The sequence below is a fragment of the Oratosquilla oratoria genome, chromosome 1, assembly GCF_046742065.1.
Source record: "Oratosquilla oratoria isolate Oo_2021 chromosome 1, ASM4674206v1, whole genome shotgun sequence".
Lineage (NCBI taxonomy): Eukaryota > Metazoa > Arthropoda > Malacostraca > Stomatopoda > Squillidae > Oratosquilla > Oratosquilla oratoria.
The window spans coordinates 136,008,206-136,033,205 of record NC_134777.1 but is presented as its reverse complement, the minus strand read 5'-3'; positions in this window follow the sequence as shown (position 1 = coordinate 136,033,205).

Genomic DNA, 25,000 nt, shown 5'->3' with positions numbered 1-25,000 from the left:
GGAAGAAAATTATTAATGTTATTCCAGAATTTGTTACTCTTGACCTGAGGTCAACCGATCATCCTTGTACTTGGGAGACCTGACCTCAAGTTATTTATTTAACCAATGAAAATGGTTAATTGCTGTGATGGTCCACAAAACCATACCAGCAAACAAAAGCCGGAAAGCCACCTAAGAAACGAGTCAAGCATGTGCAACTTCAGAATAAACTTAAATACTTGTGCGAGCAGCATTGCGATGGCATATCAAATGTCAATGATTTTCTCTGTCGTGTTGGAAGAAATCTGCGATCATGAACTGAAAATTTCAATAAACTGTGTTTCTCATGATGATATCTGTGCTAGAATGTTGACAAATACCGGTAATTCTACTCGTCTTACATAATTGTAAATTTATTAAAGTGAATGATTATATTACATTGTATTGAAAATAATGTATATTATATGTGTCTATACATAACAAAGAATTATCTATAGATAAAATTCAATCTTTCCTTTTTTTCTTAATACTAACTAATGTTTTAAACTGATTATCCTATAATAACTTGAAGATGAGGACTAATTGTCCAGAAAACTAAATGTCCAGAAGACTAAATGTCCGAAGACTAAATGTCCAGAAGACTAAATGTCCAGAAGACTAAATGTCCGAAGACTAAATGGGTGGATCCCCTCAGAGGAATAGCACATAACTATCAAATGAACTAATTTTTTTATTTCTTTATTTAATTTCTTTATTTTCACCTTTCATTAAAATAAAATTATTGTGCAATACTCATTTTTCAATCCCCCCCCCCCCCCGAGGCCCAGTACTTTGATGTAGTCGGGGGGCTTCCGTGTAGCAAGGACGGACTGAGCTGTGTCAGTCAGGTGCAACCATACTGGAGAGGTCAGCCCTAAGCTACCAGACGAAAACTGAGCCAATTTTTTTTTTTTTTTTTTTTTTTTTTTTTTTTTTGTGGTAGTGGAATTCCCCTATCCCTACCCTTCACATTTGCTACCCTACTCTCCTTTTTCACCATCTTTCTCTAATACTTGTTAAGGAAGGTTCTGGTATCTTGGTGCCTCCCAAGCTACATGTCTGAACACAGTCAAGTGGGGATGTATACCGCGAGGTCACTACTCCCTGCGAGGGCCGAAAGCCCACCGACTGGGGAATGCATGTTTGTGAGGTAGGTACTAGGCTGCCGACTTCCTTTCTCCCTATCCAGTACACATGCAGAGTGACTACGCCGGACCCATCCTAAATGGGACAAAACAAAAGAGGACAAACCCCGGGTTGACAAAGTCTCTAACTCACCTCCGAGGCCCTGCATGTGTAAATAGTCGTTTCTGGAACTTCCCGACTCTGCAGAGACTTTTCTTTTATTGCTTGAGGCATCAGGCAACTGCAGTATCTTCTTCCATGCATTTATCTTTCTTTCTTAATATATGGTGTGGCCTCATAAATATACACGATCATGGCGGCTGTCCAAACTGAATATTCTAAACCTCCACCACTACCTGATCCTCCTCCTAAACCCCCCGATCCCTCTCCTAATATTGCCAATCCTAATGTTGATGCTATTGACTCAGCAAAAGTAAAAACCCCAGTTGATGACTCCGGCTTGAAAAGGACTTCGGTAAAAAATACTAAGACTTCATTGACAGATAATTCTGTAGCCCAGGAACTTACAATTAGAATGGATTCTGAAGTGATGAAAACATCTTTAGATACTCAGAAACCAATAAATAGCCCAAATACTGCCCCTAATAGTCATAGAATCTTACATCTAAAACATGTCTCTCTTGATAAGAGTTATACAGACTTATATGAAAAGTTCCGTAGATTTGGACAAATTAAAGAGATCAGGGTTAAACTAACTGACAACTTTAAAGCTTGGCTAGTCTGGATCTCATTTCTTTCTAATCAGGATGCAGCTGCTGCCTGCTTGGATTATAATAACTGCAATGAAAATGAATCTTCGGCCCAACTTGTTGCTAGAGTGCCACCTGACCTGGATATCTTTTATCCAGAGAACCCTGTAGAGGAAAGGAAGGAAAGTGTGCAGAGGCCTCCCAATCCAGCTAAGTGGCTTATTATCACTCTTGCAAAGGAACGTGCTAACTTGTTCGAGTTTAGAAGATTCTTGAAGAGTCACCTTGGCTCTGGTAATTTGATTAACTCGCAGGTATCACGATTTGGAAGAAATTCCTTCTTAATTCATGTAAAATCTTATGAACAAGCTGCCATGGTGCTTAACTTGAAACAGAAATCCGACATTAAGGAAGTTAAACCACACTATACCTTTAGTTATGCCAAAGGGGTAATTTTTAATAGAGATCTGTATGACTTTGAGGAAGAAGAAATTTTAGAAATGTGCCCAACTAATGTTTTGAAGGTTGCTAAAATCCCTCGTTCTTGTATGATTATGTGGTGCCGTCGATTGATTTAGTGTTTAACCAAGAGCACCTCCAATGGGAGTGATCAGAGATACCCACATAAGAACGATTTGGGAGATAAAAAAAATCAAGGTATACGCTGCCACCACCCAATCGTCTATATGGATATATCTGACCATAAATGGAAACTGCTCCTTGTTATTCACGTCTGACTCCGTCCCCTTTCCTCAGGTCGTTCGGGGTTGGTTCTGGGTAGCGAAAAGGCCTATGCCCAAGTGGGGGTAGTAAAAGAAAATAAGCGAAGGTCTGCTATGTGTTAATTATTACACTGAAGCAAAAATATAGTAAGGAAATACAAAAGTATATTGTGGTTTTCTCCAACTAATCTATTGATCCTTACAATATGAAAAATATATGGGTATGCGAGACATTTAATAACACAGTTTTTTCTTTCTTATGGGCATCATAAGTAAGGTCACAGGCACGTGGAAAAACGTAGTTATTTACGCTCCAACCTTCCGGTCACTGTATAAGTCTACTTATAATATTGTGTCTACCTTCAAGCACTGTGTCTACCTTCAAGCACTGTGTCTACCTTCAACCCCGTATTCTTATTAGAGAACGATCACAGACAGAATTGTACTCTAAGGATTACACTCTCATAGCTAATGTATATACGCAAAGTGTTTGTGAAGTACACTCCCTTAAACCCCTTTTTCCATATCTGTTATCGGAATCATTTTTGGCATCAGATTCAAAACTTAATAATAATGATAACTATCTACCTACTATATCTGCACTATATCATTTAACTCACATATTGACATTTGTTTTCATTAATCTTACAGAACGTGTTCATACCTGTTATCGGAATCATTTTTGGCATCAGATTAAAATTTTAGCTGCGCACAAAAAGAACGAGACGGCTATGTGTTCGTATCTATGGGTAAACTACTAACCTCCCTGTTGTATTATTTCGTAAAACTTCATTTCGCTTCTCAACAGAGCCCCTAGCTGTTACAATCTCTCCCTAAACTATTTCTCTAGTGGAATCCTGAACTGAAAGTTGGGAATTTTTCCTATTACTCTTAAAATTAATGGCCTTAGCTTACGCCTCTGTCCGAACGTTTAGTGACGTCACGGGTGGGCGGAGCTACGGTGCGCCCGCTACGTTCGAGAACATTCTAATGTCGTCTCGAAACTCAGTTGAACCAAAATCAGCTGAAATATATTTGTAGCTATCTCCTATTGTATGTTCTTCTTCAATGATTATAGTAAGGCTCTTTGCCAACACATCTTGATAGGCAGACATAGAATAGAATAAATTCATGGTCTATTAAGGCTCTATTTTCTACTTTGCTTCTTGGTTGAGTAAAACCGTCACGACGTCCATAATACCCAGTCTCTCAAATCAACACTCAAATAAATAAATAGATAAATAAAACGAAATTCCAAAAATAATATCCCTTCAAAATTCCTGTCCTTACATGGCTCTACGCCCCCCCGTAAGAAAAATTCCGCAACATCACGTGAAGGATTCTATTTGGTGTGGTCCAAATCCCTCTGCAAAAGAAAAAAAAATCCATCCTGCATCAGAGAGCGATTATCCTTTTGATAGCTTGACGAGGCACTCTCCCCTCAGCACACTCGTAGGTGTACGAATCTCAGGTGACCCGGGGGTACACCAATTTACTGTGGATGTCTCCGTGGACTTTTCCATCAGGCTTCGTATTGGCTGGATTCCCCAATTAACCTCTTACCTAATACTTGACTGGACATGCATAGCCGCTACGACCGAGCTAAGCCACGACTCTCTCTTGTGGTTTCGCCCCATGGGTGGCACACTACTTCCCCTTCTGTGGGCTCACCTCTGGGCAATCGGCGATTGTCCACCAGGTCCTGAAGTCCTACACCCCTGTCAAGCGGGCAATTGTGAATTGAGTTGGGTTCATGATCCCAACTCGAGCTAAAGAATTTCCCCATTTTCCAATACTACTCCGAATGAAAGTGCTCGCTAACCATCGTTTGTAGTCCCTCTCCTAGGCTAATATTGACTTCTTTATCCCCCCCCCCTAAGTTGACATTTAGTTCCTTCACCTGGCTGTTGCTGAAATTTCCTTTTACAACATATGAAATATATGCATCCTTAATCCAAGGACATCTCAACCTTACACATGTATAAAAGTATAGGTGGGTTACATTTAAGCTTTATGGTCCAATATATAGGAACATTGAGGGCATCTTTGCATTAATTTGCACGAGCATTCGTTTTTCTTTGGACATTACTGGCACGATATGATCCCTACATTTCCTATTGCAGTTAACTACTGTCATCTTAGCACCTTAAATCACTAGATATGGCGCCAACTGGGCGGATTGTTCCAATTGATTCTCTTCAGTATTCTTCGATGAGCCGTCTTCAATGTTCTTCAATGTTCGATGCATCCGCTCCACCATTCCATTCGCTTGGGGATGGTCTGGGGTAGTGTAGAGCAGGGTGATTTGCTTTTCTCCACACAACTTCTTGTAAGCCGTGTTGGTGAATTCTGCTCCATTATCTGTTATGATGCTCTCTGGGGTGCTGTAGTCTGCGAAGAACTGGGTTAGGGAGTGTAGTATGTGTTGGTGGTGTTTTGTTCTCAATGGGAAGAACCTAACGAACCTACTGTAGTGATCGATTATTGTCATAATATACCTATACCTCTGCGTCCCGGACACCATATCTGTTAGGTCTATGCCTATTCTCTCCATTGCCTTTGTAGCAGGGGGAACCTCTTTGTATTGCTGTGACAACCCTTGTGTACCCTTGAACCTCTGACAAGTAATGCATTTCTTTACAAAATTACATACATCTACCTTTAAATTTGGCCAATAGAACAGCTCCTCCTGGGTTAGATTCCCATTCATGTCTATCTTCCATCCTCGCTCTCGTCTCTTCTTCCTCTCCCGAATTGGATTCCCATTCCGTTTTATTGTTCATTTTTACCTGACTGCCTTTAATTATGTGTAGTTCCACCTTAACACGTCACTTCCCCACACAATCTCATCCGCTATTTCTATATGGGATATATTCTGTCTCTGATGACTGTACTGCCAATCCACAGGGTACACAAGCTTTGTCTAGGTCGACACACAGATAAGTGAGCTTCAGGTTGGTTAATAGCGTAAATCCCACCGCGCTGCCACCAATAATGTGGGGCCACCAATAATGTGGGGGTAGTAAAAGCATGTAAGCAAAGGTCTGCTATGTGTTAATTATTACACTGAAGCAAAAATATAGTAAGGAAATACAAAAGTATATTGTGGTTTTCTCCAACTAATCTATTGATCCTTACAATATGAAAAATATATGGGTATGCGAGACATTTAATAACAGTTTTTTCTTTCTTATGGGCATCATAAGTAAGGTCACAGGCACGTGGAAAAACGTAGTTATTTACGCTCCAACCTTCCGGTCACTGTATAAGTCTACTTATAATATTGTGTCTACCTTCAAGCACTGTGTCTACCTTCAAGCACTGTGTCTACCTTCAACCCCGTATTCTTATTAGAGAACGATCACAGACAGAATTGTACTCTAAGGATTACACTCTCATAGCTAATGTATATACGCAAAGTGTTTGTGAAGTACACTCCCTTAAACCCCTTTTTCCATATCTGTTATCGGAATCATTTTTGGCATCAGATTCAAAACTTAATAATAATGATAACTATCTACCTACTATATCTGCACTATATCATTTAACTCACATATTGACATTTGTTTTCATTAATCTTACAGAACGTGTTCATACCTGTTATCGGAATCATTTTTGGCATCAGATTAAAATTTTAGCTGCGCACAAAAAGAACGAGACGGCTATGTGTTCGTATCTATGGGTAAACTACTAACCTCCCTGTTGTATTATTTCGTAAAACTTCATTTCGCTTCTCAACAGAGCCCCTAGCTGTTACAATCTCTCCCTAAACTATTTCTCTAGTGGAATCCTGAACTGAAAGTTGGGAATTTTTCCTATTACTCTTAAAATTAATGGCCTTAGCTTACGCCTCTGTCCGAACGTTTAGTGACGTCACGGGTGGGCGGAGCTACGGTGCGCCCGCTACGTTCGAGAACATTCTAATGTCGTCTCGAAACTCAGTTGAACCAAAATCAGCTGAAATATATTTGTAGCTATCTCCTATTGTATGTTCTTCTTCAATGATTATAGTAAGGCTCTTTGCCAACACATCTTGATAGGCAGACATAGAATAGAATAAATTCATGGTCTATTAAGGCTCTATTTTCTACTTTGCTTCTTGGTTGAGTAAAACCGTCACGACGTCCATAATACCCAGTCTCTCAAATCAACACTCAAATAAATAAATAGATAAATAAAACGAAATTCCAAAAATAATATCCCTTCAAAATTCCTGTCCTTACAATTATCCTAAGTTTTTGTGGCGAAGATCTACCTCATTATGTAGAGATAGAAAAAGAGATAGTTTATGTGAAGCAGTTTAAGCCCCGTCCCCTTCAGTGCTTCAACTGCTATGGTTTTGGCCATCCTTCCCGCAGATGTGCAAGGGACAAACTATGTTTGATATGTGCTCAGCCTGAACATGGGGATTGTTCCCGCCCAACAGTTTGTATAAATTGTAAATAAGAGCATGATGCCAGAGATAAGAATTGTGTAGTTTATAAGAAGGAACAGGAAATACTACTAAAAGCTCATGCAGAACATATAAGTGTAGGACATGCTGAAAGACTATTAAGTAATTCCAAAAGATACAGTGATGTTGTTAAAACAAATAGTAAAGTGGATCAGCCAACTGTAGAACCCAATAAAAATGCCAATATGAATTCTTCTGTTAACACTGAACCCAAGCCTCAGTGTAAAACTGTTACTATGAAAACTAACCGTCTTTCTTCTCAACTAGGAATTTCTAATACTTCTGAACCCTCCTCTGCGGAGGTTTCCTCACCCCTTGTTGAAGGGGTGTCCCCTGCCCCATCCGGAGGGGCACCTAAGGATCTATTGTAGAAACCTCACAGGCTTCTTCTAATGAAGCCTCCTCTCAGGCAATCTCTCTTCCAGACTTGGGGGACTCCCCAGTAGAGGGATTGCTGACTAGTGTGCCTCACTCGGTAGAGGTGCACAGAAGCAATGAGGATCAACCAAATGCTGAACCCAAGCCTCAACGTGAAAGAGTTACTACTAGACCTAATCGTTCTGCTCCACATCTTGGAAATTGTAATACTCCTGAACCCTCCTCTGCGGAGGTTCTCCCATCCCCAGTTGAGGGAATGTCTCCTGCCCCATCTAGAGGGGCACCTAAAGTTCCCATTGCTGAAACCCCACAGGGTTCCTTTAATAAAGCCTCCTATCAATCAGTCAACCTTCCAAACTTGGGGGGCTCCCCAATAAAGGGATCACGGACTGATGTGCCTCACTCAGTTGAGGCGCACAGAAGCAAAGCTATGGAGTCTGAAGCTGTGCGCAGTAAAAGACTCCACAGTCCACCCTCATCTCCATCTTCTTCCCCAAATCGTGATATGCAATCTAAGAAAGGAACTAATAACCCAAACTCTACATCGTCGGTCGGACCATTGTCAGAGAGGAGGATGCCACCCGCGAAAGCAAAGAAATTAGAAAAGAACCCATCTTGTAGACCCTCTCTCTCCCAGACTTCTCTTGCCAGACCAGTAGACCCCCCCCAAAAAAAAAAGTATAATGTTCATAATTCAATGGAATATTCAAGGTTTTAATTCTCATCGAGAGCAGGTTGGGTTTCTCTTTAAAGAACATGATGTGTCTGCTATTTGTCTGCAAGAAACTATGTTTGGCGATTTATCCCCTAATGTTGGACTTAATTATAGATTTTACAGATCTCCTCCTATGATTGGGGGCCGTGCCCATGGAGGTACTGGTATCATTGTTAAGAAATGTGTAAACCACAGAAGTGTCCACCTACATTCGGTGTTGCAGGCTTGTGCAGTACAAATCTTTACCACTAAATGGATCACTTTATGTTATTTGTATTTGAAACTTGAACTGGAAGATCGACTTCTAGACATATATAACCACCCCCGTCAGTTTGAGTTAAACGACCAACAATCTTTGGTTGACCAGCTCCCTGAGCCTTTTATTCTAATGGGTGACTTTAACGCCAAGCATCCTCTATGGGGTGAATCAAGGTGTGACCCCTGGGGCAATATAATTGAAGAATTTATTGATAATAACGATGTCATTTTGATGAATGACTGTTCCAAAACTAGGTTTGATGTCTTTCACAACTCAAGTTCTGCTATAGACCTAACTATTTGTTCATCATCCTTAAGATTAGACTACAGTTGGTCAATAGATGATCTACATGGTATCCATATCAAATATCTAAAGAACACTCCCTCCTCTTGCTTACCTAAATGGAAGACAGGAGAGGCTAATTGGGAATTATTTAGGAGATCCACAGAGATTAATAATAAGACTAGTGATTTTTGTAGTAACTCTGATGCATATGATTATCTGGTAGACATCATACTTTTTGGTGCTTTCTCTTCCATTCCTAGGACAGCTGGTAAACCTCTTTGCCCAGTAGTCCCCTGGTGGAACGATGAATGTGCTGCAGAAAGATTACAAGAGCTTGCTATAAGAGATATCGGAGATATCCTTGTTTAGTCAATAAGATAACGTACAGAAGAGCTCGAGCAAAGCAGAAGAAAATCTTCAAGAAAGCAAGGAGGGAATCCTTCATTAAATATATTAGCGAATTGAAATATGACTCTTCCCCTACCTTAGTATGGAATAGGATTCGAAAATTACAAGGAAAGTTTACTCCATCTCCTTCACCCATTCTGAAGATAAATGACTCTTTTATATCAGATACAAGAGAAGTAGCAGAGGCTTTTGGAAGACATTATGCTGATATTTCAAGCCCACTACATCATTCACATGATTTCAGGAATTAGAGCCAAGACCACGATTATTCCTCCTACCAATACGAACTCGGAGGCATATAATCTTTTCTTCACCTTGGATGAAATGGATCATGCTTTATCTTTATCCTCCCCAACCTCTCCTGGAGAGGATGACATTCTTTATTCCATGGTTGGTCACTTATCCATATCGTCGAAGAAATTCCTTTTAAATGTGCTGAACAAATTTTGGTCTTCCGGATCTTCTCCTAAATCTTGGAAGACTTCAATCATCATAGGAATCTTAAAGGCAGGAAAAGACTCTCATGACCCACAAAGTTACAGACCTATTGCTCTCACTAGCTGCATTTGTAAGTTCTATGAAAGAATGGTTAATATGCGTTTAGTTTGTTTTTTTGGAATCTAAAAATCTCCTATCTAACCAACAGTTTGGATTTAGAAGAAATAAGTGCACTCTGGACCCCTTAATTTTTATCACTCGTGAGATTCAGAATGCCTTTGCAATTCAGAACTCGAGCATTGCTGTGGTTTTTGACTTGAAAAATGCCTACGATACTACCTGGCGGGGAGGCATTCTGAGTGGGGTATCGGGGGTAATATGTTCAATTGTTTAAAGGACTTCTTGTCTGACCGTTATCTAAAAGTCAGAGTGGGCTCTTCTTTCTCTTGTGCATATCTTCAAGAGGAAGGGATTCCCCAAGGAAGTGTTCTGAGTCCTACACTCTTCAGCATAGCCATTAATAGTTTATCAGAACAAGTTCCCACAGGAGTTCATGGATTGGCTTATGATGATGACTTCGCTATTGTGTGCAGCAAATCGACAACATTAGAAACAGGCCAAAAGATGCAAGAGGTTATTAACTTAGCAACAGCATGGGCTAATTGCAGGGTCTTCTAGACTAAGACGCAAGGAAGAGATACCAACACTATTCTTAGAGGGTGTCATATTACCATATGAAGATGAAGTAAAATACTTGGGTCTGGTTTTGGACAAAAGGTTGACATTCACAAATCACATAAACGAGGTTGTATACACTGTTAAACAGCGACTTAATATACTAAAGGTAGTGTCTCGTTTCAACTGGGGAGCAGATCGTATAACTTTAATAAGGCTTTACCAAACATTGTGCCTTAGCAAAATGGATTACGGGTGTCAAATTTATGGATCGGCATGTAAAACTTCATTAAAGAAGCTTGATATAGTCCACAATACGGCTTTACGGATCTGTTCGGGAGCCTATGGAACATCTCCAGTGGATAGCTTGTATGTGGACGCAGGAGTTCCTCCCCTCTATATTCGCAGGGAATTGATAGAATCTTAAATTCTGGAATACGATTTATACTGTTCAACTATATATATAAAATCATAAAATGTTAAGTAATGAATATGTATAAATTTGAAGTTCATTACTTGTGTAATAAATGAAATTTGCCTATTGTAAATACTTTTCATATGAAATATCTTGAACATGTATTTGTATTGTATTATTCCAGTAAACGCAGTAAATGCATCAATGGTTTCTGGTATTTTTTGTTCACTTGACGATTTAGGATTATAACCTTAGGAATGATAATTTTTCCAATAAACTTGACAATTGAAGATGATAATCTTCTAAGCAGTACAAGCAGCACAATATTATATCCTACATATACATATTATATCCTATTATATTCATGCTTATCCCTGTGACATGGAAGGTATATTGTGCATGGAGGTATTTTGGGCGTTTTGGGGGGTATTTTGGGTGTGGGATTTTGGGTGTCTACCGATTCATGAAATTCGCAAGGCGTCCCAGTACAAAACGTTGTGACCATGGAAGATTTTAATTATAGTAGAGGTAAAAAAAAAAAAAAAAAAAAAAAAAAAAAAAAAATACCGAGACGTGGACGAAAGAATAAAAACAATTGTTTATGAATATAATGGCGAGGGAAACTCTTTGGAATATCTCAGTGGAATAGCACATAATTATCAAATTAACTAGTTTTTATTTTTATTTTAATTTTCATTTTTTTTTTTTTTTTTTACCTTTCATAAAAATAGAATTATTGTGCAATACTCATTTTTATATATTTTGTAGAATTAGAACATAAGAATGAAGGAGACTGCTAGGCAGTTCCATGTCTATTACCACCTGTCATCTGGATCCCGGAAAAAAGCCCCAGCGGAAAAAAGCCCCACGGAAAAAAGCCCCATCGGAAAAAAGCTCCACATTGGAAGATCCCTGGGTAGAAAGAAGCCCCACCGGAAAAAAGCCCCACCAGAAAAAAGGCCCCAATTTATAAATAATAATACTTATTAATAATAGTAATACTAGTTTTAAATAAAACCTAGTTCAGGGCCCGGTGAGTTGGTTTCACATTCCGTGAGGTTGAGGTGTTTAATTGCAGGTGTGAAGTAGGCTTCCCTAATGGTGTGGGTATATAAGTCCCACATTCATCACAGTATCATTCATATCATTAGTGTGTGCTCATCTGTGTGGATATATATATATATATATATATATATATATATACATATATATATATATATATATAAATATATATATATATATATATTTCAACATGGAAATTATAAAAAACAACAAAGGTGGACAGACTAGGATTCAACCTTGATCCTACGACAATCACAACCGATTTCGAACTTGCGACTGTGCCACGGTTGTTTTTTCCACTTAACGCAGAACACCTGGAGGAAGATACAGGAATTAGGCCTTATGACACTGTGCAAGACAGACGAAGAAAGTAGATTATTTTGTTTTATGTTAGATGCCTTGGCTTTTCTGCCATGTGACAGAGTTTCGGAGGGGATGGAATTTTTAAGAACTGTTATTCCGGAGCAACTCAGTTGTCTGGTAGATTATTTCGATGCGACCTACGTGTCTGGAGGATATATCCAGATGCCTGCCGAACGCCCAGGTGATGTGCTACCGCCACTTCGTATTCGCCGAACGCCACCCCTTTTTCCACCCGAACTTTGGAACGTACACGAAGTAACCTTGTCTGGCGGGCATCGTACAAACAACCATTGTGAGGCGTGGAATCAAGCCTTCACACAGATGATCGGCCACGACCATCCTTCCGTGTGGATCGCGATCGAGGCTCTACGAAAAGACCAAGCCCTTGTTGCAACGACACTGTTGGAAAATGCCCGAGGCCAACCACCACAAAAGCGTCAGAGGAGACATACAAAAGACCTTCAGAAAAGGCTTTCCACTCTCTGCAAAGACTTCGAAGCAGGCCAGAAAGACATTGAAGTGTTTCTTAAAGGCTGTGCCCACTGCATCCGCTTTTAATTCGATTTAGATTTATTTAAAGTAGTGCTAACTTTCAAATGTACTATTTCATAACTTAGTGCTGACTTTGTATTTTTCTATACTAAAAATCTGCTATTCATAATATTTAGTAAATTGTAGTATTTTCATTTAATATCATGTAAACTGGTGCTGACTTTGTATTATTTTATACTTAATACTTTTATGCTTTATACTGCATAGCTAGTCTCAATTATATCATTGATTTTCTATTGTCATGTATTATTTGTGTTGAATTGAAGTAATTTCCGATTGTTTTATTAATATTTAGTATATTGTATTATTTTCATATAGTGTCAAGTAAACTTATCTTTTAAGCAATAAACACAGTTTTATTTTTAAATTGTTATCTTGTTTTCTAGATTTTGGGGCTTTTTTCCGCCTGGGTATTTACAAAGTGAGGCTTTTTTCCGTCAGAGAATTTCCTAAGTGGGGCTTTTTTCCGGTGGGGCTTTTTTCCTTGGCATTTTTCTTTTTTTTTCCCGTTGGGGCTTTTTTCCGGTAGGGCTTTCTTCCGAACCCCCTGTCATCCCCACCCATAAAGTTGTCTAACCGTATCTTAAAACAACTTATATTTTCAGCGCTCAGTACATGGTTACTAAGTCTGTTCCATTTGGGATCCACCCATTTAGTCTTCTGGACAATTAGTCCTCCACTAATTAGTCTTCTGACAATTAGTCTTCATTTGAAAAATAAATGTGGACATTTAGTCTTCCCAGTAACTTGTCTTCAGGTTAAAATTGGATAATCAGCTTAAAACTTCAGTTATTATTATTTTATTAACAATTGGTGATTTAATATAACCACCGTATTACACGTCTGGTATGACGTATATCAAGTTGATTTATGTGCTGCTAAAATGAGGTATATGCATGATGGTGAATCAATTGCGTGAACGAGTTGTCCACATTTTTGTGGACGAGTTGTCCACGTTTGCAGTTTTGCGGACCAGTTGTCCGAAGACGAGTTATCCATTCAGCATATCAGTGAGGAATGTGAAAATTAATATCTTGAGGTCATGTCTCACTATTGGAGGTGGTCTTCCAAGTACAAGGACGATTGTCCTAGGGGAGCAGTTTTGGGGACCAATTGACCAGGGACCAGTTGTCCTACAATCTTCATATACACCGCTCTTAAGTCATGTCTTATTTCAACTTAATTGGCACCAAAAGGATTTTTTTTTATTATATTCATTCATAAATGAATAAATAAATAAATAAATAAAAGTAAAGAAATTTTTTAATAAGTTAACCAAAGTAGTTATGTTGGTGCTTCAAAAATAAAAAAATAAAAAAAATTATTGCCATTTTGTTATTCTAAATTTGAAGTAGACAAAAGTAGACTTGGAATAAATTTCTAACTTATTTGATTTTCAAGAACATCAGAAGACTAAATGTCCAATTTTAGAAGACTAATTGTCAGAAGACTAACTAGTGGAAGACTAATTGTCAGAAGACTAACTAGTGGAAGACTAATTGTCAGAAGACTAACTAGTGGAAGGCTAATTGTCAGAAGACTAACTAGTGGAAGACTAATCGTCAGAAGACTAACTAGTGGAAGACTAATTGTCAGAAGACTAACTAGGGGAAGACTAATTGTCAGAAGACTAACTAGTGGAAGACTAATTGTCAGAAGACTAACTAGTGGAAGACTAATTGTCAGAAGACTAACTAGTGGAAGACTAATTGTCAGAAGACTAACTAGTGGAAGACTAATTGTCAGAAGACTAACTAGTGGAAGACTAATTGTCAGAAGACTAACTAGTGGAAGACTAATTGTCAGAAGACTAACTAGTGGAAGACTAATTGTCCAGAAGACTAATTGTCAGAAGACTAACTAGTGGAAGACTAATTGTCCAGAAGACTAACTAGTGGAAGACTAATTGTCATAAGACTAACTAGTGGAAGACTAATTGCCAGAGGACTAACTTGTGGAAGACTAATTGTCAGAAGACTAAATGCCCTACATCCGTTCCATTCGTTGACCACCCTATTGACAAACCATTTCTTGCATATTTCCTTCTTAAATCTAAATTTGTCCATTTTAAACCCATTACTGTGAGTATTGCCCCGTTGTCTTGATATGATGACCTTGTTTGTGTCACCCATGTTAAGACCTTTGATCCACTTAAACAACTCTATTACGTTACCCCGTACTCTGCGTCTTTCCAGAAGGTGTAAGTTAAGGTGCCTAAGCCTCTCTTCGTAAGGTAAGTTTCTGAACCCATGTATCATTTTGGTCATTCTCCTCTGTACTGATTCTAGTGAATCGATGTACATTCTATTAGACGGAGACCGAAACTGTACCGCATAATCAATTATAGGTCTAACACTAGATAGAGTTTGATAATTACCTCTGCACTTCTATTCGTAACCGTCCTAGCAATGAAGCATAATGCTCTGTTTCTTTTATTCCTGGCGCTAATGCATTGTTACCTGGATTTAAGGCCAGGACTCATTAAAACTCCCAAGTCTCTCTCGCACCCAGTTTTCTCTGAAAACGTGTTATCTAAGCTATATCTATTTTCGGAGTTGTGTAGTTGAATTGGGCGTATCCTTTCCCAATTTTTTGTTTTGTACAGACGAAAGAAGCCCTTTGGGTTGGATCTTGCTTGCCTGGCAACCTTGATTTCATAGTTTTGCTGTGCGCGCATTCGTTTTAACCAGTTTTGCCATATCATTATATTTTTATGTATGGTGTGTCTCCCCATTATTTATTCTTATGTAAAGTCCTTTTTTCATTCCGATCTCAAGTTTCAACCTGTCCGTCATCCATTTGGGAGTATTACTATTCTTTTGTATTGACTTGAGGAGAATGAATTTATTTTTTGCATTTAGAAATGAAACCGTTACTATACATTTCGTCCAAATCGCTGACCTGGCTGTTGACCCTGTGCCCATAAGTGACCTAGCCCAAGGTACGCATACCCTTCGTGACCCGACTACTGACCGCGCTATTGACGTCCGGAGTGACCGCATACCTGATCCCGTCACAGCCCCCTGGTTCGGTCTCGTAAGTGATCAAATGTTTCGTATAGTTTCTCGTCTTGTCAAAATTTGCTCTCCTGAAGTCTGGTACTTGAACGTTATTCGTACTTTTTAATTCTACCTAAATAATATATCTTATTTCTTGATGATTGCTACAGCCTAGACTATTTCCCACTCTTACGTTACTTGTTAGATGCTCATTATTAGGAGTAAGTCCAGAGTATTCTCTCCCTTCGTAAGATCGGTAATTATTTGTTTTAGGAAGTTATCCTGCACCACATCTAAGAAAAATTTCGCTTCCTGATCTACCAAAAATTCCCAGTAAATATTTCTATAATTAAAATATTCCATGGTCACAACGTTTTTGTACTGGGACGCCCTGCGAATTTCATGAATCAGGGGGGGTCGGTCTGCTCAATGCTGAGGTTAGGAAGTCTATGGGATGCGGGCAAATTCTCACAGCCTTAACTAAAAAATGGGCAAATGCTCACACACTGATGGCATTCTTATCTAAATCTATATGATTTTTGTGGGATTATGATTTTGTTTTTTATTTTTTTAATCTGATTTTATTTTTGTTTCCTTTTAATTACTGTACCATTTTCTTTAAAATTCAAGGTAAGATAGAATAGAATACGAGTAGTTTTGAAAAATATTACAATTCTTTGAGGATCTTATGTAACATAAAACTTTTGATTAAAGATAATGATAACAGTTTATTTTGGGGGTAATATTATTTCCTTTGAAGGATTCCTAATTGATTTTATTCTATTAGATTTTTTCTTAATTTGTATATTTGAATTGTAGGTTTTTATAGCAAAGTTTGTTTATAAACTTCTTAGGTATTACAGTTTACATTTTAGAGAGTTGTAAAGCATTACTTATTCATTTGAACTTTATAGGTGAGATATTTTTATGATTTATAGCAATTAGCAAACTTACAATTTTTAATTAAATGTAATTAGCCTTTTTGCATACGTTTTTACATGCATATTATTCACACTTCTTCATCCAGTATCATATAAAATAAAGGCCAGTAGCTACCATTTCAGTTTATTCCAAGACTCTGAGAAGTATAGGCCTACATGTTCATGTTACCATGGAGGTCATAAAGACAAATAGGGGTGGAGTCAAATTGTGTTACAATTGTTACATGTATGTTAAAAGATAAAAGATAAGATTATGTAAGATGGCAATGTGTTAAACTGAGGAGTGAAGGCTGTCAAGGAGGCCTGACCAGCGATCTCACAGTAAGTATGAGAGCCACGACATTTTACTTTTTTCAAAATGTTATCTCCTGGTAGTTTTTGGTAGCTATACAGATTTTCATTTATATTTAGCATCTTAATTAGTAATATGATACATGTAAATTTGCCTAGCCCTAATCTAGATCTTTAACCACCAAAAACAAGCAATAGGACTTTATGTACGGGGATGCACAAAATATTGAAACTTTATCTTCAACTATTATTGAATCGTCACCAACCCGAACCAATGAATTTCGTTAATTAGATTAATCAGTGAATATTTCTCTTCAATATTTTAGTAATTGACGGCATCTTTTGATAAAGTTGCCCATCTCACTAGGCAGCAGCGATCGCAGTGGCCCTCGTGTGCACGGAGGACATTTTAGTACAGATAATTTAACTTTGAATATTCAACATTCTTAAGAATTATGATTTTAGTGATTATTCCTTTTTTTCTTTCTTTTTGATTTTCTTTAAACTAGATGTTGTGGTAACCAAGGAATTTATAAAATACACAAAAAGTTTCTAGTAGGACATGATAGCCCTACATATACAATTTATCATTTAAACTGCCGGATTTGGAAAAAAAACAACCATTTAACTACAACAACAAGCTAACAAAAATAAAATAACAAACCAGAGCATTTTAAGGTTGGCATTCGAAAATTCATCTGCTTTATTTTGTACTCGCTATAAAGTTTAATCTTTGTTCTAAAAATACAGAATTTTCCTCTTCTGCTGACTAAATCATCAACGACTTGAACTGACAAACTCTTCACCATATCACATACTCTTCAGTAATTAGTATGTGTCAGTCTCTCTTGCTGACTAAATCATCAGTGATTTGAACTCACCAACTCCTCACTATATCACATCCTCTTCAGTAATTAGTGGCACTGTCCTGCTGACTAAATCATCAGCGATTTCAACTGACCAGCTTCTCACTATATCATACCCTCTTCAATAATTCGTGTCATGCTGACTAAATCATCAGCAATACAGGAAACGAGGACAGAACATCGGCGGACCATACTAGTATTATGTTCATATGACGTTTAGTTTAAAATAACCCAGAGATATGGCGACAAACGACGGGCAGTTGGAGTGTGGACAATACAAGAAATGCGTTTCAGTTTCTGTTTCGGTGTGCAATAAAAGCTGATGCGTTATGATCAAACATGTTAGGTACAAAGAATGATTTTTGTATACATTATGGATGAAGAGCCCACGCTAACTAAATCACAATGATATTTGAATGTTTAAAATTGGAAAAATGACCACGTCATGATATAAAAAAAAAAAAAAAAGTTTAAATTTGTACAATGACCCCTTCTTCATGTAATTTATTGGTTTGGAACTGGTAGTGATCAGGATAGCGACATCCATCGAATGCGCAGCGCGATCGATCGATTGCTGCGCGAATGATGGATCTATCGATGGCGCAGCGCGATCAGTTGATCGCGCAAATCGATCGATTGCGCATAACACACACATACACACACACACACACACACACACACACACACACACGGTCCGGTGGCGGATTGGTAAGGCACTGGCCTCACAAGCCGGAGAACCGGGGTTCGATTCCCCGGCCGGGCGGAGACAAGTTGGGTTTGTCTCCTTTCACGTGTAGCCCCTGTTCACCTAGCAGCGAGTAGGTACGGGACGTTAGTCAAGGAGTTGTGACCTTGCATTCCCGGTGTGTGGAGTGTGAGTGGTCTCAGACCTACCCAGAGATATGCTAATAATGAGCTCTGAGCTCACTGCCGTAGGGTGGTGTCTGGCTGTCTCGAAAAGAGGCTGCAGCAGATCCGAGGTGAATACACACACACACACACACACACACATATATATATATATATATATATATATATATGTGTGTGTGTGTGTAAATCTTGGCAGCAGGTTTTCTTTTAAACATGTTTTGTTAAAAACAACTGCGCATTCGGCACTACAAAGCTTCTTAAGTAGACTTTCAAGTTTTCTGAATGTAGATTTCTGGTTTTCACAGGACAGACGGAATAATAAATTTCCAGTAGACATTAGGAACTTTTGTTGAGAAAGAATGTACAGACGTTTCGCTAAACGCAGTTAGCATTTTCAATGTAATAGAGACAGAGAGTACAGGACATAATAAACATAAAAAGGAAGCTCTGGGAGAGGTCACAACATAAGACACGGAGGAGGTCACGACGTAAGATACGGGGAGAGGTCACATTACTGTAGGGCAAATGTCCGTTGAGGGCCAAGTGTCCTCTCTATGAGTCTGGCGGAACGTCGGAGAGGGACTTGGGTGTCGGTGTGATTGGAAGGTGTGTTGTTGTGGTATAGAAGGCTACTAGTTCTAGGGAGGGGCTTCATGCTGGGGAGTAATGTAGGGGCTTCCACTTGTCTGTTGATAGTTGGTTGTATGCCTCGTATAATAATTGCTTCCAGGAAGAAAAGTCTAGACTTTTCTGATTCCTTGGCGAGAATGACGGTGTTGTCTTCTAAAAGTTTTCTTGTGATTTGTGTGTTGTGTTTTTCTAGTAGGTGTAGTTTGGGGCCTCCACTTGACAAGTGGGAAGACATTCTTCTCGACAATGTCGTTCTCGTTTGGCCAACGTAGCAGTCGAGAGGCGTACAGTCCTCTAGGGGGCAGGAAAATTTGTATACTACGTTGGTGCAAGCGGGACCTTCGGGGCGAGGAGAAGTGTTGTTTCTAATTAAAAGTGTAGATGTTTTTTGGTTGCGGTAATATATAGAGAGACGAACTTTGTCATTCTCACTTTTGGGTTTTATGTTTCGATGAATAATCCTATTCAGAACCTTCGCATCTTCCTTATAAGCTGTGGACATTTGGGCACGGTAAAACAGGGTAAAAATCTCACCTTCGCCTGCTACTGGGGTGGGAGGCCCATGGTACCATTTGTTGATGACACTTTTTAAAACACGCTGGCAGTCTTGATTGGAATGTCCATTATTAATTAGAACTTGAGTGGCCCTGTTTATTTCTGCTTGAGTGGAGGTCCAGCGTGAGCAGTGGGTGAGTGCCCTCCTAAAGAAGGCACTAATGGTACTGTCTTTATAACGTTGGGGGCACTCACTGTGTCTTATGTTGTGACCTCTCCCAGAGCTTTCTTTCTATGTTTATTATGTCCTGTACTCTCTGTTTCTATTACATTGAAAATGCTAACTGCGTTTAGCGAAACGTCTGTACATTCTTTCTCAACAAAAGTTCCTAATGTCTACTGGAAATTTATTATTCCGTCTGTCCTGTGAAAACCAGAAGTCTACATTCAGAAGACTTGAAAGTCTACTTAAGAAGCTTTGTAGCGCCGAATGCGCAGTTGTTTTTAACAAAACATGTTTAAAAGAAAACCTGCTGCCAAGATTTACAAATATACGACTATACAACGACGCAGCAAGACGAAGAAAAAACATCCTCGACTTCAGGAGGTCCCTAGTCGAGGAAGAGCTCCAAGTCAAATCTCAATTGGTTGATTCCCTCCGCTCTGAGGTCGAATCCCAAAAGAGACTTTGGAACAACCAAGATATTCCCATCCAGACAAAAGAAGACTTGGAAGTAGCACTTTGCCGTACCGTAAATGCCTACCGGGATTCTATCATCAGGAAGAATGTGAAGAAACTTTCCTCCATCAACGGTGGCCCTATCAAGATCCCTCGCCCCACCGAAGGTTACATAAACTTGACGAACTTCCAACCTGACTGTGACCTCGTTGAACTCTTACAGTTAGGTTTAAATTGCCATGTTTTGTCAAAACCTAAACCGTATAGTAAACGTGTCGAGATCGAAGTCCTACTTGAGCAGATTCACCATCTTGCCAAGGATGGTAAGGTGAAGGTCAACCCTAACATCCAACCTGAGCTAATCTCCGAGGCCAACCGTAGCAGAGGCTCCTTTACCAGCAAACTCCTCAAGAAACGTCACTTCGATGCAGCCAAACGACTCCGAAGCAACAAGGACATTACCGTTAGAAGGGCCGACAAAGCTGCAGTCTTCGTCCTGATCTCCACTGACGAATACCTTTCGAAAATCGATTATATTCTCATGGATTCTACTAAATTCAAAAGAATCCACCGTGACCCCACCCTAGACATCATAAGAAGTACCAACAAGACCATAGACGCCATTAACGCCAAGAACGGAGGCGTTAAACTCACCAAAATTTCCGGTGATTTTAAGCCTGGCTATTTATACGGAAACGTGAAGACGCATAAACCTGGGAATCCTCTTCGTCCAATCATCAGCTAGATCCCTACGCCGACATACAACCTTGCCAAGTTCCTGAACCAACTTCTGACGCCCTTCATCCCCACACAACACAGCTACGTCTCTTCTAAAGATTTCTTGGACTCCATTAACGACACTCCTGATAGAGGAATTATTTCCTCTCTTGATGTGGAGTCCCTTTTTACTAACGCCCCAATTATACGAACAATCAACTACATTTGTGACACTATTTACCGAACAGGACCTTCTCCAAAGCTAGACATTTCTGAAATTCACCTTCGTCGCCTGCTCGAGATCTGCACCATGGAGACTGCCTCCCGGTGTCCCCGTGGTCACCTCTACCAGCAAGTTGACGGTGTGGCGATGGGCTCCCCCTTAGGAGTCCTTTTCGCAATTTTTTTCATGGGGTCAATCGAAAGGGAAGTTTTTTCACACCAAGACAAACCCATGGTGTATGGCAGATATGTCGACGATATTTTTATCATGTCTTCGTCAACACAAGAAAGAGAGTCACTCCGTAACCTGCTTGAAGAAACATCAGGATTAAAATTCACAACTGAAGAAGACGTTAATGGCTCTCTCCCTTTCCTTGATGTATTGCTTCAACAAGAGGGTGACAACCTCTCCACTTCCGTTTATGTTAAGCCCACCAACCCTGGTCTCTGTCTTAATGGGAACTGTGAGTGCCCCCAACGTTATAAAGACAGTACCATTAGTGCCTTCTTTAGGAGGGCACTCACCCACTGCTCACGCTGGACCTCCAATCAAGACTGCCAGCGTGTCTTAAAAAGTGTCATCAACAAATGGTACCACGGGCCTCCCACCCCAGTAGCAGGCGAAGGTGAGATTTATACCTTGTTTTACCGTGCCCAAATGTCCACAGCTTATAAGGAAGATGCGAAGGTTCTGAATAGGATTATTCATCGAAACATAAAACCCAAAAGTGAGAATGACAAAGTTCGTCTCTCTATATATTACCGCAACCAAAAAACATCTACACTTTTAATTAGAAACAACACTTCTCCTCGCCCCGAAGGTCCCGCTTGCACCAACGTAGTATACAAATTTTCCTGCCCCCTAGAGGACTGTACGCCTCTCGACTGCTACGTTGGCCAAACGAGAACGACATTGTCGAGAAGAATGTCTTCCCACTTGTCAAGTGGAGGCCCCAAACTACACCTACTAGAAAAACACAACACACAAATCACAAGAAAACTTTTAGAAGACAACACCGTCATTCTCGCCAAGGAATCAGAAAAGTCTAGACTTTTCTTCCTGGAAGCAATTATTATACGAGGCATACAACCAACTATCAACAGACAAGTGGAAGCCCCTACATTACTCCCCAGCATGAAGCCCCTCCCTAGAACTAGTAGCCTTCTCTACCACAACAACACACCTTCTAATCACACCGACACCCAAGTCCTTCTCCGACGTTCCGCCAGACTCATAGAGAGGACACTTGGCCCTCAACGGACATTTGCCCCACAGTGACAAAATCCCCCGTCATCCCACACATGTAATGTGACCTCTCCCCGTATCTTACGTCGTGACCTCCTCCCGTGTCTTTTGTTGTGACCTCTCCCAGAGCTTTCTTTCTATGTTTATTATGTCCTGTACTCTCTGTCTCTATTACATTGAAAATGCTAACTGCGTTTAGCGAAACGTCTGTACATTCTTTCTCAACAAAAGTTCCTAATGTCTACTGGAAATTTATTATTCCGTCTGTCCTGTGAAAACCAGAAATCTACATTCAGAAGACTTGAAAGTCTACTTAAGAAGCTTTGTAGTGCCGAATGCGCAGTTGTTTTTAACAAAACACACACACACACACACACACACACACACACACATATATATATATATATATATATATATATATATATATATATATATATATTTGTCAGTGTATTTGGGCAGGAGTTTTTCTCTAATGCATGTTTCATTAAAAGTGATGGCTAGTTGTGCATTAATAATTTTCTTAATGGTATTTTCCATATACCTTATACATACAGCCAAGTCATAAATTTCCTTCCTAAGGAAAACAAATCCTTAATAAGGTATATGGAAAATACCATTAAGAAAATTATTAATGCACAACTAGCCATCACTTTTAATGAAACATATATATATATATATATATATATATATATATATATATATATATATATATATATATATATATATATTGTAAATGTTTTATATAAGTAAGCCTATGTAGTCATTACATTATGTAAGTGCCCCATGTACAATTATATAACCGCCCATGTACGTCATTACATGTCGCTAGGCATACGCTCCAAGCGTAAGCGCTGTTGTCAAGTTTATATGCCGTAGCATTAAGGTATTTAGTATAACGTTACAATTAACTGTTTTGTACGCATATTCCTCATTATATGTAATTGTTCTCTTGTTTATGTATGTTCTTATGTATACATCTATGTCTGTAATGTTCTACCTGCAAATTCCACCTGGCAACAGAGTACCAGGAAAGTAGGTCAGAGAGGGTACCAATACCTCGAGGCAACGCCTCGAGGACAGATTCCTACTTACCGTGCTTGCGTGTAGATCTACATAAACTCCCGAAATAAAACCAGTGTTTTCACTTAACCACACTGGTGACCCCGAAGTGACACGAGTGACCCGAGTGCCTAGAGTGATACAAAGTACGTGGTTAAGTGCCTATTCATATTAATAAACTGTGACTTATTCACGCGTATGTAACTACGCATTTACGAACTTAAAAGTGCGCAAGAAATTCATATTCTGATCGGAGTGCGCGACATCGTTAACGACGAATCTACAATCTACACGCAACACGTATCCTGGGGAATGTCCAACAACGACATCATGAATACCCCTACTCAGCCGACCACCACTGCACCCACTTCAACGACAGCAGCAGCAGCGGAAGGCACCTCTTCCCCCATGCCACTGTATTCCCCGGTTTCGGCTGCCGTCGCTGTTCGCCCTCCACCATTCGACGAAGCGTCGCCAGCAAGATGGTTTTCGTCGCTAGAGGCGCAATTCGCACTAGCCAACATAACTGTCTTCCAAACAAAGTTCCACCATGCACTCGCAAACTTAACTATTCCAGTGCTCAACCAGCTTGACGACGATGTCGTTAACTCCGGCGACTACGACCACTTGAAGAAGGCGCTAATCGACGTCCTTACCAGGTCCCCGCTGGAACTCTTCGATGCCTTGGTACACCAAAACAACATCATGTACGACAAGCCAACGACCTTCCTACGCGAACTTCGGACCATAGGGAAGCAACTCGGTGTCGACGATGACTTCATCCGCCTGAAGTTCCTACGGGCCGTACCGAGTGATATTCGACCATTACTCGTAACGCACGCCAGTTCCCTAGATGAATTGGCCCGCGTCGCCGATACTCATGGCCCATGGCCACGGGAACAAAGGTATAAGTGCGTCATCAGTGAACAAGCCTGTGCCAAGAGCTCCGTATAGTGATAGTGTGTCAGTGTTTCGTAGTGGTAACCCCACTACCCGTGGTTCCGCGTCTACTAACTCTTCACTCGGATTAACTCCATTTTACGAAGGACAAAGGCAACGAGTGTGCCGTTGCCACATCTTCTATGGCAACAGTACTTGATCTTGCAAAACGTGGTGCATCTTATCTTTAAAGTGTGACAACGTTTTGCCTAGTTCGCGCCCCAATTCACGCCCTAACTCACGTCCCCCGTCCCCAGACCCTCAACTCAGAACGTCGGGAAACTCGATGGGCAGCCTGTAGAAGTGTATCTTGCAACCACAGGACTGCCACTCGTTATAAGTGCCTCAATAGGTTGCAAGAACTACGAATTCCTCATCGACACCGATTCTTAAGTCTCTTTCATTCCCTACAACTCAAGTTTGACTCCACATCTCAGGCCAACAGCAGTTCAACTTACGAATGCTTCA